This window comes from Hordeum vulgare, chromosome 5H (assembly GCF_904849725.1).
Source record: "Hordeum vulgare subsp. vulgare chromosome 5H, MorexV3_pseudomolecules_assembly, whole genome shotgun sequence".
Classification (NCBI taxonomy): domain Eukaryota; kingdom Viridiplantae; phylum Streptophyta; class Magnoliopsida; order Poales; family Poaceae; genus Hordeum; species Hordeum vulgare.
Genome location: NC_058522.1, coordinates 172,388,106 through 172,406,403, shown reverse-complemented (window position 1 = coordinate 172,406,403; position 18,298 = coordinate 172,388,106).

Sequence of the window (18,298 nt, the reverse complement as noted above, 5' to 3'; positions counted from 1 at the left end):
AGACCCTCTCAAGCAAACCCTGGAATCTACAAGTTTTATTCGCTATGGAGAGACATCGAGGAACATGGAGGTTGGAGAAACAATGGAGTTTAGGGTTGGAAAAGGTAGTCTTCTTTGGGAAGAAAAACTCCTTTATACAGTGGGGGAATAGATCCAACTGTTACCCACTCACTCAGCCCACATAGGAGCGGTACTACCGCTCCGGAGGGATGCACTACCACCCATAAGAGGTAGTATTCCTACTGAGAGCGGCACTACCGCTGGCCCGGAAGGTCCTGAGATCAAGAGGGTAGGCAGGGCAGAGGTAGTTCCGCTGGAACGGTACTACCACTCCTAGGGATGGTAGTACCGTTGATAAGATGTATTACTGCCTCGTACTATCGCTCAAGATCCGCTGACGATTCCAATAGAGAAAACATCAGCGGAACTGGTGCAGTAATAAAGGCGGTACTACCGTTGGGATCTTTCCGGACCAGAATGGAGGAAAGGTTGGAGCTCCAGTAAAGCGGGAAAGGAACATGGGTGCGAAAGAATGTGTACGTGCTGATTCTACCCAAACCTCTTGATAGTGCTGATCCATGATGGTTGAAAGTCCGATGACCATCTTCAGTACTCCTTGGACTCTCGACTATGATGAATGGTGAAAGGGGGAACATAGGACCCAGACTGCTCCACATTGGAATCCAACACACAGTTGCGAGAGATCCAGGTTTCCTCATCATTGAGCTTGTCCTCCGAACCACTCTAAATCTCCCAGCCAAAATGCCCAGCCATAAAATTTTGATGGCTACTAGCCGCAATCCATATAGAGTGAGCCTGGGACTAACCATGTACTTGCAAAAAAAAGTACTTCTTCATCTTCTCCTTGAGCTTCTTAGCCCAAGATGGCTCAGCACCAAAGGGTGCACAACTGGGACCATCGCCACCCTCGGCCAATGTCACAACCCTAGTTTACCCTTGCTTGCAAAGCATTCATGCATCCATTTTTGTTTTCCTTTTTACATTTTAATGAGTAAGTGATCAAGCCTCACAATTAAAACTTTTTTCAAAAGGCAATGTAAAAACTACTTCAAATGGATCCAAGAAAAGGTTCCAACTATTCTGTGAATATATTGGGATGAGGTAAAATTACTAACCAATATTTTGAAAACACAAAAACATTTTATATTGGACTTTTGAATTAATTAAACAATTATTTGAAATGGAAATATATTTTCTATATATATAATATAATTCTATTAATTTTTTAACTTTGATGTGGCACTCGATAATTCCATTTATGTCACATAATAAACTTTCAGGTTTTTATAAAATGATCTGATATTTTTTTTCAAATCGGAACAAATGTGATAAAAAAAAGAACAAAAGCATACCTCGCCACTTACCTGGACTAGCACTTGAAGCACATGTGGCCCAAGTGCAAGTCATCCCCAAGCTCTCGCCAAGAGGACGAGGCGTAGTAGCCCAAGAACGCACGATGCCTCCAACTCGTGCTTACCGTTGGAGGTCCCTCCTTCGTCCTTATCCCATGACCGATACAATGTGGACGAGCCGTTGAATCGATCCACTCTCCCCCCTTGCGCCATTCCTCTCCTCTCTCTTGTTTCCCCACCTCGGAGCCGACCACGCCCGTCGCCGCCGTTCATCACCAACACGGCCACCGGCCACCGCACGCATCCCCGAGCATCCCATCTCCCTCGCCTCATCGTCCTCGTCCCTCATGTCAACGAAATTGGAGCCGGAAGCCCCACAACATTGCCGTCATCGTCGTTTCATCCACCGGCCATCAGAGCTCGCCGTCGCTGACTTGTTCCGCCTCGGAACTCCTTGAGCTCGCCGTCACCTACAACCGCCTCGCAGTGAGCCGCAGAGTCGATTCCCCCTCCTGCCTGGTTTCTTCCGTGCCCCTAGGCTATAGAGCCACCGAGCACGAGCGTCGTCCGCTACGTAGATCGCCGCCGACGCATGCTCTGGCCACCCTAGCCCCTCCTGATGGCCCTGCTAGATGAGGGGCTTCACCATCTTGCTGTAGCCACAGACCGCTTGCAAAACGATGCTTTGTAGCGCCGATTAGGTAACTCCGGCGAGCCCCTGCCACAAGTTTGGTCACCGCCGGCCACACTCCGGCAGACACTGTAAGCGGGCCTCGTAGGTGGTCAAACCCTCAATCAGCGTGCGTCGGCGCGGGGATTACTCTCGGGTTACTGACCAGTGGCCCCCACTGGTCAGGTTTGACCTGGACAACGCAGTTTGACTGGCTAACGCAGTGATGATGTCAGAGTGATGCAGTATTTAATTTTCTGGTTTAATCTAATTCATGAATTTCTTGAAAATATCTAAAAGTTTGAAAAATCATAGAAATTAATCTATAACTCCAAATGAAATAAATTATATATGGAAAAGTTAAGGTTGCTGGATAGGCAAATTTCAATAAAGGCATATAAATGCTTATAAATGGGTTTTTAATTGATCTATATTGATCAAATAATTCCTATTTAACTTATGTTCACTTGCATTAGCTCTAACTAGCAACGTGTTAACATGCCATGCTCATGCATCATTGTGAAACATTTGCCATGCTTACATTTTTCCTTGTTTGATCTTGTCGATAGATTTCCGAGACTTAGTTTTTTATGACATTGAAGAACAACTGAGTTCTTCTGATCAACAGGAAAGCAACCCCCTTGAGCATTCCGATACAATCCCACTCTCTCGCTCTTGCTCTCATTTCAATGCATTAGGACCAAATGATTCTACTACTACCTGTGTTACGGTTGATGAACCCATTTCTTTGTATGACGTGTCATTGTCACGGTAAATAGCTAAACCAAGCAACCTAGCATACCTGGTAGATGCTTGAGACATGCTATGCCATTACCCTGGTATGCTTGCTATGCTTAGAGTTGAGTTGGTGTGATCATCTGGATGATGAATTGGAATAATCAGGTCCTACTGATGAATGTGAAGTATGTGAACCTATTTTGGCAAAGGTAGAGATGAGAGGCCATGTAGGAGTACATGGTGGGTTGTCTCATTGACACTGCACTTAGGACCTGAGATCTTGTGTTGGTGTTCCAAGACTAGCTACTACCGTACATTCAACTCTGGTAATTCGATCTCTCTCGGCTTATTAACTAATTTATTCTCATTCCAAGAGTCGCAGTACTTCGAAATGTTCATAGGTTGTGGCATAGTCTGCTAAGTGGATGAACGACCCAATCGGGACCGGCTTGGGGCCCTTGTCACATTGTTTGAGGTCATGTTGGGAACGTCGGCCGGACTTCTATTATGTGTTCCAACTTAGATAGGCGACTTCATTGGAAATGAGTCATTATTGGTTAACGTCTATAGCCGACTCCTCGATGGGCTCCCGCTTGAAGGTTGACGAGGTGCTTGTTTTATGTGCAGATGGCGATAAGTGGCGGGAGTATGTGTGACGAAGTACACCCCTACGGGGTAATCATCTATTCGAATAGCCACATCCTCGGATATGTACTACTTGGAGACTTGCATGGTTCATCGACAACTTTCACTACAGGATTCAGCTTCTTTGCCGGCTACCATCACAGACGGCAAAGACTAAATCCCGGACGGCAAAGAGAATACCACAGACGGCAAAGACTAAATCCCGGACGGCAAAGAGAATACCACAGACGGCAAAGAATCTCACGGCAGGCAAAATTGTTACGTCAGCGTACGACGGCATAGGACCTTCTTTGCCGTCTGTCCCCCCAAAGCGGACGGCAAAGCTCTTTGTTGTCAGCTTTCCATAGGAGCAGTCGGCAAAGTGCTCGAGACGACAGTCGACATGGGTTGCCTCTGTTAGGGGTTAACGGAGGCTTTCCCGTCTACCTCCCCCCTTATTCTTTGCCGTCTGCCTCCCCCTTAGTATTTGTCGTCTCATCCCCCTTATTCTTTGTCGTCTGCGTCCTCCTCCTCCCCCCACTCCACTCTTTGCCGTCTGCCTCCTCCTCCCCCCACCTCTGTGCCCTCTTCTTTGCCGTCTGCCCACCCTGGAGGCAGACGGCAAAGAGCCTATATAGACACCCCAGCATGCACAGTTGGGTGCCATGTGGCACCTTTGCCATCTGCCAGCTGATGGCAGAGGTCTTTGCCATCAGCTGGCAGACGGCAAAGAGCCCATATAGTACCAATTTTTTTGTTTTATATTATTTCACAGCACACACACACACACATATATATTTATATATTTGACAGCACATTTATATAATTCACCACACATATATGATATATAGTTCACCACACATATACTTGCCAACACATATATATAATTCACCACACATATATGATATACATATAAATCAATGTACATCCCCATATATCGAAAGAACCAACATACAAAGTATTGCACTGTTTATCCATATATAAATATACATATAGTTCACCATTGTTCATCAACTGAAATGAAAACTAGATTATATACATATAAAGTTCATCCATCGACATTGTTCAACTCCTTGAATGCCAGCTTCCATGCATGTAGTATATCCAATCTGCAAAAATGTGAATAAGAAAGTCAGAAGAAGAACAAAATATGATGCTTTTGAGCTAATTATGTCATTTTTAGCGGAAAACAAGCTAAGAATATAATATTCATGAGCTAACCAAGGTTCTTATGCCATTTTTAACTTATTATGGCATTTTGGAGCTAAATGGGTTAAATATGTCATTGTTGGGGAAATTAAAGCAAGGATAATATGAAAGAGGAGAAGAAAGAGGAGGAGGACGAGAAGAAGGAGAAATCAATAAGAAGGAGGAGAAGGAGGAGGAGAAGGACTAGAAGGTCCTTGGCCTTCTCCTCCTCCTCCTCCTCCTTCTCCTTCTTCTCTTCTTCTTCTTCTTCTTTCTATCTTTTCATTTTTCCTATTTATTCTCCTCTTCTCCTCTTGTTGGAGCTAAATTACCTAATTATGTCTTTTTGGAGCTATATGGGCTAATTATCCCAATTTAGAGGAAAACAAGCTAAGAATATAATATTCATGAGCTAACCAAGGTTCTTATGCCATTTTGATCTTATTATGGCATTTTGGAGCTAAATGGGCTAATTATGTCGTTGTTGGGGAAATTAAAGCAAGGATAATATGAAAGAGGAGAAGAAAGAGGAGGAGGAGAAGAAGAAGGAATCAAGAAGAAGGAGGAGAAGGAGGAGGAGAAGGACTAGAAGGTCCTTGCCCTTCTCCTCCTCCTCCTAGTTCTCCTTGTTCTCTTCTTCTTCTTCTTCTTCTTTCTTTTCATTTTGCCTATTTCTTCTCCTCTTCTCGTCTTGTTGGAGCTAAATTACCTAATTATGTATTTTTGGAGCTAAATGGGTTAATTATACCATTTTAGAGGAAAACAAGCTAAGTATATAATATTCATGAGCTAACCAAGGTTCTTATGCCATTTTGAGATTATTACGGTATTTTGGAGCTAAATGGTCTAATTGTGTCATTGTTCGGGAAATTAAAGCAAGGATAATATGAAAGAGGAGAATAAAGAGGAGAAGGACGAGAAGGAGGAGAAGAAGAAGAAATCAAGAAGAAGGAGGAGAAGGAGGAGGACGAGAATGACTAGAAGGTCCTTGTCCTTGTCCTTCTCCTCCTCCTTATCCTCCTTCTCCTTCTTCTCTTCTTCTTCTTCTTCTTCTTCTTTCTTTCTATTCATTTTTCCTATTTATTCTCCTCTTCTCCTCTTGTTGTAGCTAAATTACCTAATTATGTCTTTTTGGAGCTAAATGGGCTAATTATCCCATTTTAGAGGAAAACAAGCTAAGTATATAATATTCATGAGCTAACCAAGGTTCTTATGCCATTTTGAGCTTATTATGGTATTTTGGAGCTAAATGGGCTAATTATGTCATTGTTGGGGAAATTAAAGCAAGGATAATATGAAAGAGGAGAAGAAAGAGGAGGAGGAGGAGAAGAAGAAGAAATCAACAAGAAGGAGGAGAAGGAGGAGAAGGAGGAGGATGAGAAGGACTAGAAGGTCCTTGGCCTTCTCCTTCTCCTCCTCCTCCTGCTCCTCCTCCTTCTCCTTCTTCTCTTCTTCTTCTTCTTCTTCTTCTTCTTCTTTCTTTCCATTTTCCCTATTTCTTCTCCTCTTCTCCTATTGTTGGAGCTAAATTACCTAGTTATGTCCTTTTGGAGCTAAATGGACTAATTATCCCATTTTAGAGGAAAACAAGCTAAGTATATAATATTCATGAGCTAACCAAGGTTCTTATGCCATTTTGAGATTATTATGGTATTTTGGAGCTAAATGGGCTAAATTGCTTCAACTCTTCCATAATACTCGATAACACCTTCGCCGATAGCAGAGACACCACAATTTGTAGATTTCCAGTCGGGCATAGATAGCTCTTTGCCAAAGGTGCGAAAGAGATACTCGTGGATGTTGTATTTCTCAAATGAACGGACCTTATAGTGAAAACCGTTAGCGACTTGTCTCAATTCGACGTCCATAGACTCTGAATTAGCCTACAAGTTTAATACGAAACGGTTGTTGCATTAGCTACAAGTTAGACCAAGAATGAAATGGTCCATTATTGATAATTACCGTTTGTTTGAACCAAAAGATGAAACCGGGATAGCCGCCTCCTGCCTTTGACAGAAGCTCATACACTTCGACGGAATCATTTTCGATCACCGCTCCATCCGAGAATTTGACGACGTAACGGCTATTTTAAATATCCAGGAATAAGAGCAATTCAAATGAATTAGAAGTTACGGGAAAATGTGCCGAGAACTCACTCGATGTACGGCCGCACTTCTGTTAGGTTGTTGAAGATATACAACGAAATGTTCCGCCATTCTTCGACATCCAATGTTATTGGTTTCGAAGCACCGGCTGGTGCGAGCTTCCCTTTGAATAGGCTGAGGTTGGACCCACCTTTTTTAGGGTGTGCATCATTTTGCCGAGGCTTCGGATTATGCAAATGATGATTTTTGGCTTCGTAGTGTGCTGTCACAAAGTTTGCCACCTCCTCAGTCATGAATGCCTCAGCCATCGGTGCTTCAATTCTACGCCTATTTTTACATTTAGCTCGAATGGTCTTCTGCATCCTCTCAGGTGCATAGCACCAACGATCTTGCACGGGCCCACCCAATCTTGCCTCGGTCGGTAGATGTAAAATCAAATGCTGCATTGGCTTAAAGAATCCCGGTGGAAAGATCTTCTCTAACTTGCACAACAACTCCGGTGCAAACTCCTCCATGTCTTCTACCACGCCACGCGACAATTCTTTCGCACAAAGAACACAGAAGAAATAGCTTAGCTCCGCCAGTACTAGCCATTCATCCTTAGGAATAAAGCCACGTAACATGACCGACATTACCCGCTCTAGCCATATGTGCCAATCATGACTCTTGAGACCAAAGATTTTTAATTTTTCAAGACTCGTTCCCCTCTTTAGATTCGCTGCATACCCATCGGGGAACATCAAGTGCATTTTGACCCACAAGATAATTTCCCTCATAGCTGGCCTTCCAAGATTGAACCAGGCCTTTGGCTTCGACCACTTCTGCTTTCCTTTGCCTTCTGGCATGTTTTGTAACGGTCTATGACATAGTGTCTCTTGATCGACTCTAGCCTTAATATTATCCTTTGTCTTCCCATCTATGTCAAACAATGTACCAAAAATAGCCTCTCCGATATTCTTTTCAGTGTGCATCATGTCGATATTATGTGGAAGAAGGAGGTCTTTGAAGTAAGGCAGATCCCAGAAGCATGGCTTGTGAGTCCACGCGTGTTTTGAATTATACCCCTTGAAATACCCTGGGCGCTCTGATCAAGCTCGAGGGCGTTTAACTGATCCAGGATCTGTTGGCCTCTGAACGCAGGTGGTGCCAAGTTTTTGACAACTTTACCTTTGGTAAAGTTCTTCTTGTCTTTTCTGAACTTATGGTCAGGATCCAGGAACTATCTGTGCAAGTCGAAGCAAGAATACTTCCGACCCTGCTGCAACCAATGAAACTGAAGAGCTGCCTTGCATTGGGGGCACGGGAACCTTCCATGCACACACCATCTAGAGAATAGTGCAAGTACCACACATGCATTTTGAAGTTTTCTTTTCTAGCGGCATCATATGTCTTGACCCCATTATCCCAAGCTTCTTCCAATTCATACTTAAGCGGTTGCAGGTACACATTCATATTCTTCCCTGGATAATTGGGCCCTGGAATTATCAACGTCAGAAATATGTTCTTTCTTTGCATAATCTGCCCAGGGGGGAGATTGAGTGGAATGACAAATACAAGCCAACAACTGTATTGGGTTGCCGTCATGCCGAACGGAGTAAACCATCCGTGGTGGGGCAGACTCGAGGATTCCTTGGATCTGCCGCTTTATCCTCATGCAATCCATCAAAATGTTTCCACGCTTCCCCATCCGATGTGTGTACCATCATCTTATTCCCATCCGCATCTAGTTCGGTTTTTTTGCCCAATTTGTGCCATGTCATCTGTCTGGCTGTCTCTTCGACCATGAAAAGACGTTGAAGTCTTGGTACGATTGGCATATACCGAAGAATACTAACTGCGATTTTGGTCTGCCTCTTCTCACCCATACCGTTGTCTACCACAAGATACCTGCAAGACTCGCAATTGGGACAATAGTCCAAGTGTGCACACTCCTTCCTAAATAAGACACATCCTTTCTCACATGCATCTATCTTCTCATAGGGCATCATAAGTACACGAAGTATTTTGTCCGACTGGTGCAGGTTTGCAGGCATGACATGGCCTTTGGGTAGGAAACGTCCAAATAGTGTCATCATTGTGTCGTAGCATTCTCTTCCCAAGTTGAACCGAGCCGTCAGAGCCATTACTTGTGCAATTGCATCCAGCTGACAGAGCTCAGTGTGCTCATGGAGAGGATGTTTTGAAGACTCCAACATTTCATAAAAGGCCTTTGCAGATTCCTCCATCTCATCTTCCTAATCCCGAGCATTTTCAAAGTCTTGCACCATGTCTTCGATCCTGGTACCATGCTCGTCCGTGCGACGACGGACCACCTCAGCTCTTGTGCGTTGTATAGACTCACCATGAAATGTCCACACCATATAATTAGGCTTAAAACCCCTCCTCTGCAGGTGTTTAATCATTAGAACCTCTGTCGTCTTTTTATAGTTGTTGCATCCAGGACGGGGGCAATAGTTTCTTTCCTCGCAATTTGTGAACGCGGCTTTCACAAATTCCTTTGTTTTTACAAACCATTCTTTCGTCATCTCTTTCTGACTAGGGTGACCGGTATACATCCACGCACGATCACTCATCTTGCGTAGCTACTAAAGACAGAAGAAATATATTTATATATAATTTAGCATTTATATTCATTGGTTAATCAGGTATGCCATTTTTATTACGTCCAGGCAACCTACACGCTAATAGGTAAAGATAGGTCCTAATCCCACCCGAGTATGTGTAGATTGGGTTCCTTTTCCCATGCTCTACTCCGGATCCAACGCAAAATTTCGGCAGCACCTCCCAGTTGTTCGCCTGATACACGTCTCCGCAATAAACAGAGAGGATGTGCATCCGGAGAACAACAAGGAGGCACTGACGAAATTCCGCATCGGATCCAGAGCAAGAAATATGGGAAAACGAACCCAATCTACACATACTCGGGCTGTCCATGGATAATGTTGGACAATTCGAAAGGATGGCGGTTATAAATATGCAAAGACATGCATATTTATAGATGTCGCCCTTTCGAACGGGAGACGCATACTGGTCACGCATACTGATAAATTAATTGAATTACCTAAATCTAGAAAGTTTCATCCGGAAACCGAGCCGCAGTAAATGAAGGGGCGAGGAGGAGATGAAATTTTACTGACCCACAAATGCACGGGCGGAGCTCGTACAACGCACGGGCAGGTCTTCGCACAGGAGACCTCACAGCGCGATGAGACAACTATCACATGTAAATCCATCCGATCAACACAAATATTCTAATTATGTCTAATTATGTCATTTTTAGGAAAACAAGCTAAGAACATAATATTCATGAGCTAACCAAGGTTTTTAGCTTATTATGTCATTTTGGAGGATAATTAGCTAAACAAGCTAAAAAATAAGAAGGAGGAGAGAAGAAGGAGAAGAAGGAGGGCTCCTTCTCCTCCTCCTTCTCCTTCTTCTTCTCTTCTTCTTCTTTTCATTTTTCCTCTTTCTTCTCCTCTTCTCCTCTTCTTCTTCTTCTTCTTGTCCTCCTCCTCCTCCTCCTCCTCTTCTCCTCTTCTTCCTCTTCCTCTTATTTCTATTTCTATTTTTCTTTATCCTCTTCTTCTACTTCTTCTTCTCTTTTCTCTTCTTCTCCTTCTTATTTTTTTCTTATTCTATTATTCTTTTCTTCTTCTCTTCTTCTTTACTTCTTCTTCTTCTTATTTTTTCTTCTCTTCTTCTTCTTCTTCTTCTTCTTCTTCTTCTCCTTCTTATTTTTTATTCTCCTCTTCTTCTTCTGCTTCTTCTTCTTCTTCCTTCTTTTCATTTTTCCTCTTTCTTCTCCTCTTCTCCTCCTCTTCTTCTTCTCGTCCTCCTCCTCCTCCTCTTCTCCTCTTCTCCTCCTCCACCTAACTAACCAAGCTAACTAACTAACCTAACTAATTTAACAACCTAACTAACTAGCCTAACTAACCTAATAAACTAAAAAACTAACCTAACTAATTTAACATAAATAAAAATAAGGAAAAACAAAATAATAATGGGGGGACTCACCGACGGGGGCGGCTGGGGCGTCGGGGCAGCGAGGAGGACGGGTGCGACGGGGCAGTGGGGCGTCGCTAGGGGCAGTTCGGTGGCGGGGGGCAGTGGTGGCGTCGGAGGGCAGTGGTGGCGGCGGTGGGGTGTTGTGCGGCGGCGGGGGGCAGTGGTGGCTGCGGTGGGGGGCAGTGGTGGCGGCGGTGGGGGGCAGGTGAGGGGGCGGCGCAGGGGGTGGCGCAGGGGTCGGCGTAGGGGGCGGCGTAGGGGTGACCGGCCGCCGGTGGTGCAGGAGGGAGGCGCGCATGACGGTGGAGAGAGAGACATAGTGGGGAGTGGGGTAGTGGAGCGATGGCTAGGGGGAGACGGGCGTTATAGGGACGTTAGCTTTGTCGTCTGCCCCCGGACGGCAAATGGCCCCATGGCGGATGGCAAAGGCCACGCGGATGGCAAAGAGCCCGTCCGTTAGACCTGGCCAGGCCCAAGGTCTAGTGAGACCCATCTGCCCTCTTTGTCGTCTGCCCTAGGTCTCTTTGCCGTCCGCAGGCAGACGGCAAAGCCCTGGCCGATGGCAAACATTCTTTTTCCATCAGTGAGCCCTTTACCATCCGCTTTAGGTCAGCTGACGGCAAAGAGCTGCTTTGCCATCAGCCAACAGACGGCAAAGTACTGGCTGATGGCAAATTACTGGATTCTAGTAGTGTTTAACGGATACTCTAAAATGGTCGAGACAAATGTGAGTTCTAAGGATGGCATTCTCGTAGGATGACGATAGAGGATCCATGGTGGTGTATTGATGTGATAGATTCTTGGACTCGGGTACGCTCTCTCGTAGAGAGATGAGAGAAGTATGATACTATGTTGTAGTCTAGGTTAGCCAAAGGTCAAAGCTGGATTTTCTGTAGTAAACCCCATAATCCCGTTCATTGATACATGATGCATATGTAGTTAGTTCTGATGTAAGTCTTGTTGAGTACCTTCATACTCACTGTTGCGTCTTTACATTTTTGCATACATAGACGTTGTTATCTCTACATTTACCTCTAGACATCAAGATCGATAGATTAGCTTGGGAACCCAGATAGTGGTATGGCTCCTATGGTAGGGTAGTGGTAGCTTTTTTGGCTCTTCCAACCGTTTTTAGTGGATGTCCGTACCCAGATATGTAACTTTTGCTTGATGTTTGTATGCTCTGAATGTTGGGTCATGTGACCTTCTTGTTTGTAACATTATGCTATGTTGGCTCCTCGGAGCCCACTAAGTGAAAGATGTGTTGTGGACTTATGTTGTGATGCCATGTTGTATCTACACATATCGTACATATTGTGTTTATGTTTGAAATGCATTGGTATATGTGGGATTGGACACCTAGTTGTGTGCCTCTAGTAGTACTCTTTATAGGGAAATGCCTCTTTGTGCTTCCATCAAGCCTTGGTACCTTACTACTGCTCTGGACACATTGATTGACCGACATGTATCCTTCTTTGCTGCTGTGTCTGTCCCCTTGGGGAAATGTCACGCGGTGTAATGGAGTCCGTGTAGCTTTATACGACTCGTCTACACACGCTATTGACCAGCACTTGCTTTGCTGGGTTACGTATGCATGTCCTTGTACGGATGTATCACTTGGGTTTATAACTAGTCATATCGACCTGGGTTCTCTGTCGTTCGAATGCTAACGACATATACACATACGTGAGTCAGAAGACGCAAACAATCACGGCCCACGTAAGGTGGCAACCGTGGTGTTAGCCGTGCGTGAGGCTGCAAATTGATTTGTTCTGTTATTGGCTGGGTTATTATGACTTAGGATCAGGGTCCCGACTGTGCTTGTATCACAGCTTGACTGTTTGTAGGATTAACAAGCCAAACTGGTTGATGTTGAGTCTAGTAATGCTTTAGTTACGTAAGGGAATTGATTGTAGAATGGAACGTAAGATTCTTTTACTCCTTTCCTCGACTCACTCTAATCTAAGTCACCCTCTTCTCTTCTATGGTGATTCAGAACTAGCCTTCTTACCTATCTGCAAGGATGAGGAGTTACTGGATTTGTAGATTTATAGGATGGCTTTTGTGTGTCAATCCTTTTTCATCATAGTCAAAGTGATCCTTATGTTCTTGCTGCACCTTGAACACATGATGTTGAGTTGTTATGATGCTCAAATATTTTGCAGGTTGCCTCATATTTCATGACGGTACAACCGTTATGTTGTCCGATTTGCCCTAGGATTGTAGTGTTTTAGTGCTTTCCCTTGTTTTTGAACCCTAGTTGTTTCCTTCAAGATGTCGCTAGTAATCCGGAATTCTGTTGATCGTGGTCAGAACCATGCAGATTGCAGGGATGAAGAAGATCCTCCTGATCCACCTTTGTTGGAAGAGGTTATGCTAGAAATTGAGAGGAACAAGCGTGCCACCAACCGTCTGTTCGAGATCATCGAGAAAAATAGAGACCATGAGCGCAACGAGCTAGTATCCATAAGAGGCTTCATCAAATTGAATCCTTCCACCATCCACCACTCCATTGAGCCACTTCATGCAGATGATTCGCTCCGAAGTATGATTAACAAGCTGTGTTATGCAAACGTGGCCGAAGAACACAAGGTTACCTATGCCACATATCACCTTGAAGGTTCTTCTAGTCTATAGTGGGAGAACTTCGAGGCCATGCATCCTGCAGACCAAGTTACTTCATGGAAGCAGTTCTGTAAGGCTTTTCATGATCATCATATTCCATGCCATGATCGATCGTAAGCAATAAAAGTTTTGTAGTCTGACCCACGGCAAGATGGATGTGGATGCTTATAGTCGTGAGTTTGGACGCCTTGCGTGATATGCACTAGAAAAAGTATCCACAGATAGCAAGAAGCAAGCTAGGTTCAGGAAAGGTATTAACCCAAAGCTTCATCATGTTCTGAGTCTGCATGAGTTCATCAGTTTCGAGGTTCTTGTGAACAAAGCCATCCAAGAAGAAACAAGGAGAATGACCTACGAGGAATCTCGCAAGCTCAACCGTGATGTTGGATCATCTTCAATTTCTATATCCTAGAAGCATAGGATAAGGATACCAAATGCTGCTCTTCCTCCAAGATATGTACCGAGGCCATCCCATGTGACGCCTCGTCTGTCAATGCCAAATGTTCCCAGAAGAACCTCATCAACAAAGTGTTCAACCCAGATCCACGTCCTATTAATGAAGCATGCTTCAAGTGTAGCCAGCCATGACACTACACAAGGGATTGTCTATCCGTCGTTATGTTCCACCCCCTTAAGGAATGGGTGTTTCTTGTTGCAAGCCCGTAACCAAGAAGTCTAATGAAAGGTTAGTTTCTCTAACTCGTGTATGTGTGAACCATGTATATGCAGAAGAAGCTCAATGTGATGATGATGTTGTGCTTAAGACGCTTGTTGTCAATTCTCAAGTAGCTTCTGTCTTGTTTGACTCTGGAGCATCACACTCCTTCATCTTTGAATGTTATTGCTTTTGAGGATATGCCCACTCCATTACTAATTCATGCTCCAGGTTCCAAATGGCAAACTAATGTAGTAACCCATGGGAACCAAATCTTGGTCGATGGATTATTATTCCTTGCTTCCGTGATAGACCTCAAGACATTAGACATCAATATCATCTTGTGGATGGACTCGATGACAACAGATCATGGCAAAATTGATTGTTTCTCTAGGTATATTTAGTTGACTCATCCTTCTGTCTAGATAATCAATGTATCAACTCATATTTCAAAATGCTAGATATATGCTCTCTATGCCAATCCTCTTCTAGACCTTGAAAACATTCCGGTAGTTCATGACTTTCTAGATTTCTTTCTAGAAGAACTGCCACGTCTCCCACCTGACAGAGAAGGAGAGTTTGTCACAAAACTTATTCTAGGAACAAATCCAATTGCTACAAGAACCTATAAGATGTCTCCTCAAGATTTAGCTAAGCTTAAAATCCAACTCGACAAATCTTTAAAGAAAGTTTTCATCCGTCCTAGTTCTACTCCTTGGGCTTGTCTTGTCCTCTTCGTCAAGAAGAAGGCTGGTATGGATTGGATAGTTGTAGATTATCAACTAGTTAATGTGGTCATGACGAAGAACGAATATCCGTTCCCTAGGATCAACGATCTATATGATCAGTTCATTGGATCTCTAAGATTTTCTAAGATGGATTTGTGATTAGGTTATCATCAAATCAAAATCGGGAACGGTGACATTCCCAAAATTGCTTTTGTCACTCGTTATGGCCAATAAGAGTATACCGTCTGGTCCTTCGGCTAACCAATACCCGAGCCACCTTCTCCCACTTAATGAATTCAATCTTCATGGAGTATTCGGATAAATTTTTTGTGGTTTACCTTGATGATATCCTGAATTACTCGAAGAACGAAGAAGAACATGCGGGGCATCTTACGATGGTATTGATGAAATTTCAAGAGCACTGCCTTTACGTCAAATTCGCTATGTGCGAATTCTATTTGCCAGAAGTGACCTATCTAGGTCACGTAATGTCTGCGAACGGTATTGTTGTCAATACCGAGAGAGTTCATGCCGTTCTTGATTGGACTCCACCTGAATTGCGGAAGCAAGTTAGGAGTTTCCTTGGCTTAGTGAGCTATTGACGCAGCTTCATTGAGAACTTCTCCAAAGTTGCAAAACCTCTAACTGAACTCCTCAAGAATGATAAGAAGTTCAAGTGCACCCCATAGTGTCAGGAAAGTTTACAGGAGGTGAAAAGACGACTGACTACTACCCCGGTACTTCTGCCCCCGAATTTCACAAAGAACTTTATTATCTATTGTGATGCATCGCGTCAAGGAATTGATCGCATTCTTATGCAAAATAGTCATGTGATTTCCTACACTTCTCGACCGTTGCATCCACGTGACGAGAATTATCCATCACATGATCTGGAACTTGCCGCTGTATTTCACGCTCTGTTAACCTGGCGATATTACCTTCTGGGTAATTGTTGCGAAATATACACTGATCACCACAGTCTCAAGTGTATATTCACCCAGCCAGAGTTTAATCTCAGGCAAAGACGTTGGGTCGAGTTGATTACGGACTACGACTTAGGAATATCCTACACCCCAGGCAAAGCCAATGTCATGGCTGATGCACTTAGTTGTAAATCCTATTGTAACAACCCCATGTCGCTACAAAGTCAACCACTTCTCCATGAGGAATTTCGTAAGCTTAATCTTCACATTGTTCCACAAGGATTCCTTTCTACCTTGGTGGTGAAACCGACTATTGAGAATAAAATCATAGCTTCACAGAAGGAGCATACGGAAATTTGCTGGAACAAGAGGAACAATGCCAAATGAGTTGCTGCTCGTTTCTCGGTAGATGGTCAAGGCATTGTATTCTTTGAGAACCGTCTAGTGGTTCCCAAGAAGCAACAACTTCGAATGCCGATCCTTAAAGAAGCTCATGAATCTCCTCTCACAATTCATCCCGGTAGTACTAAGATGTATCAGGACCTACGCCAGAGGTTCTAGTGGACCCGGATGAAGAGAGATATCGCTCACTTCATTTCTAACTGTGACGTTTGTCATCCCGGTATGCCAGATTATCAAAGGCATGCTCGCACCCTTCATCCCTTGGCTATTCCCGAGTGGAAATGGGACAAGGTCGGCATGGATTTCATCACCGGCTTTCCAAAGAGCAAGAAAGCGAATGATGCCATCTTTGTGGTCATCGATCACCTTTCGAAAGTTTCTCATTTCCTTCTAGTTCGAGAGAGTATAACTTCTAGTCAGTTAGCAGACCAATATAATTCTCGAATAGAATATCTTCACGGTGTTCCTCAAGAAATCAATTCAGACCGTGGGAGTCTTTTCACCTCTAGATTTTGGGCAAGTTTCCATAATTCTATGGGAACCCATATCTCCTTTACCTCTACTAATCACTCTCAGTCAAGTTTTCAAGTAGACAGAGTCAATCAATTTCTTGCAGATATGCTCAGAGAACATGTTCCTCATTTGGAATGAATTGGGATAAATGTATTCCGTTTTCCAAATTTTCTTATAACAACTATTTCTAGTCTAGTTTGGGCAAACCTCCTTTCGATGTTTTGTATGGACGAAGATGACGAACAACATTAAACTGGTAAGAAACTGGTGAAAGACAATTCTTTGGATTAGATATGATTCAGGAGGCAGAAGATCAAGTTTGCATTATTCGTGAAAATTTGAAAACCGCCCATTCTCGTCAAAAGAGCCAATCTGACCATCGACATAAGGAAGTAAGTTATGAAGTTGACGAGAAGGCTTACCTTTGGGTTTCACCTCTGAAGGGTACCCATTGTTTGGGTATCAAAGGAAAATTGGCTCCTCGTTACATTGGTCCTTTTAGCATACTCGCTAAACAAGGAGAGGTTGCCTACTAATTTGAACTACCCTCGCAACTTTCCAAAGTTCATGAAGTGTTCCATGTTTCTCAACTCAGGTCTTGCTTCAAGGATCTTATCCGCGAAGTGGACCACTAAACACTTGATCTTCAAGATGACCTCTAATATCGAGAATATCCTGTTCGTATTCTTGATGAAAACGAGCGCAGTACTCGACGTCGCAACATCAAGTTTATCAAGGTTGAGTGGTCTCATCATTTCGATGTTGAAGCAACATGGGAGCGTGAAGATTGCCTTCGACTTGAGGACACCGACCTCTTCGCGACTACGCCTGAATGTCGGAACGAGATTCTTGTTTAGTGGGGGTGAGTTGTCACAACCCTACTTTTAGCCTTGGTTGCAAAGCATTCATGCATGCATTTTTGTTCTGTTTTTAAATTGAAATGAGGAAGTGATCAAGCCTCACAATTCAATTATTTGTCAAAGGGCAATATAAAAACTGCTTCAAATGGATCCTAGAAAATGTTCCAATTATTCTATGAAAATATTGGGATGAGGTAAAATTGCCAACCAGTATTTTGAAAACAAAGAAACATTTTATATTGCACTTTTAAATAAATTAAACAATTATTTGAAATGGAATTATATTTGCTATATATAAAATGTAATTCCATTAATTTTGAAACTTTTATGTGGCACTAGATAATTCCATTTATGTCACATATTAAACTTTCAGGTTTTTTATAAAATGATTTGGTATTTGTTTCAAATCAGAACAAATATTAGAAAACAAAATAAAAACAAAAGAAGAAAAGCTTACCTAGCCACTTACCTCGCCTAGCACTTTAAGCGCATCTAGTCCAAGTGCGAGTCGTCCCCAAGCTCTCGCCAGGAGGACGAGGCTGTTGGAATTATGCCCTAGAGGTAATAATAAATATAGTTATTATTATAATTCCTGTATCAAGATAATCGTTTATTATCCATGCTATAATTGTATTGAATGAAGACTTATATACATGTGTGGATACATAGACAAAACACTGTCCCTAGCAAGCCTCTAGTTGGCTAGCCAGTTGATCAAAGATAGTCAGGGTCTTCTGATTATGAACAAGGTGTTGTTGCTTGATAACTGGATTACGTCATTAGGAGAATCACGTGATGGACTAGACCCAAACTAATAGACGTAGCACGTTGATTGTGTCATTTTGTTGCTACTGTTTTCTGCGTGTCAAGTATTTGTTCCTATGACCAT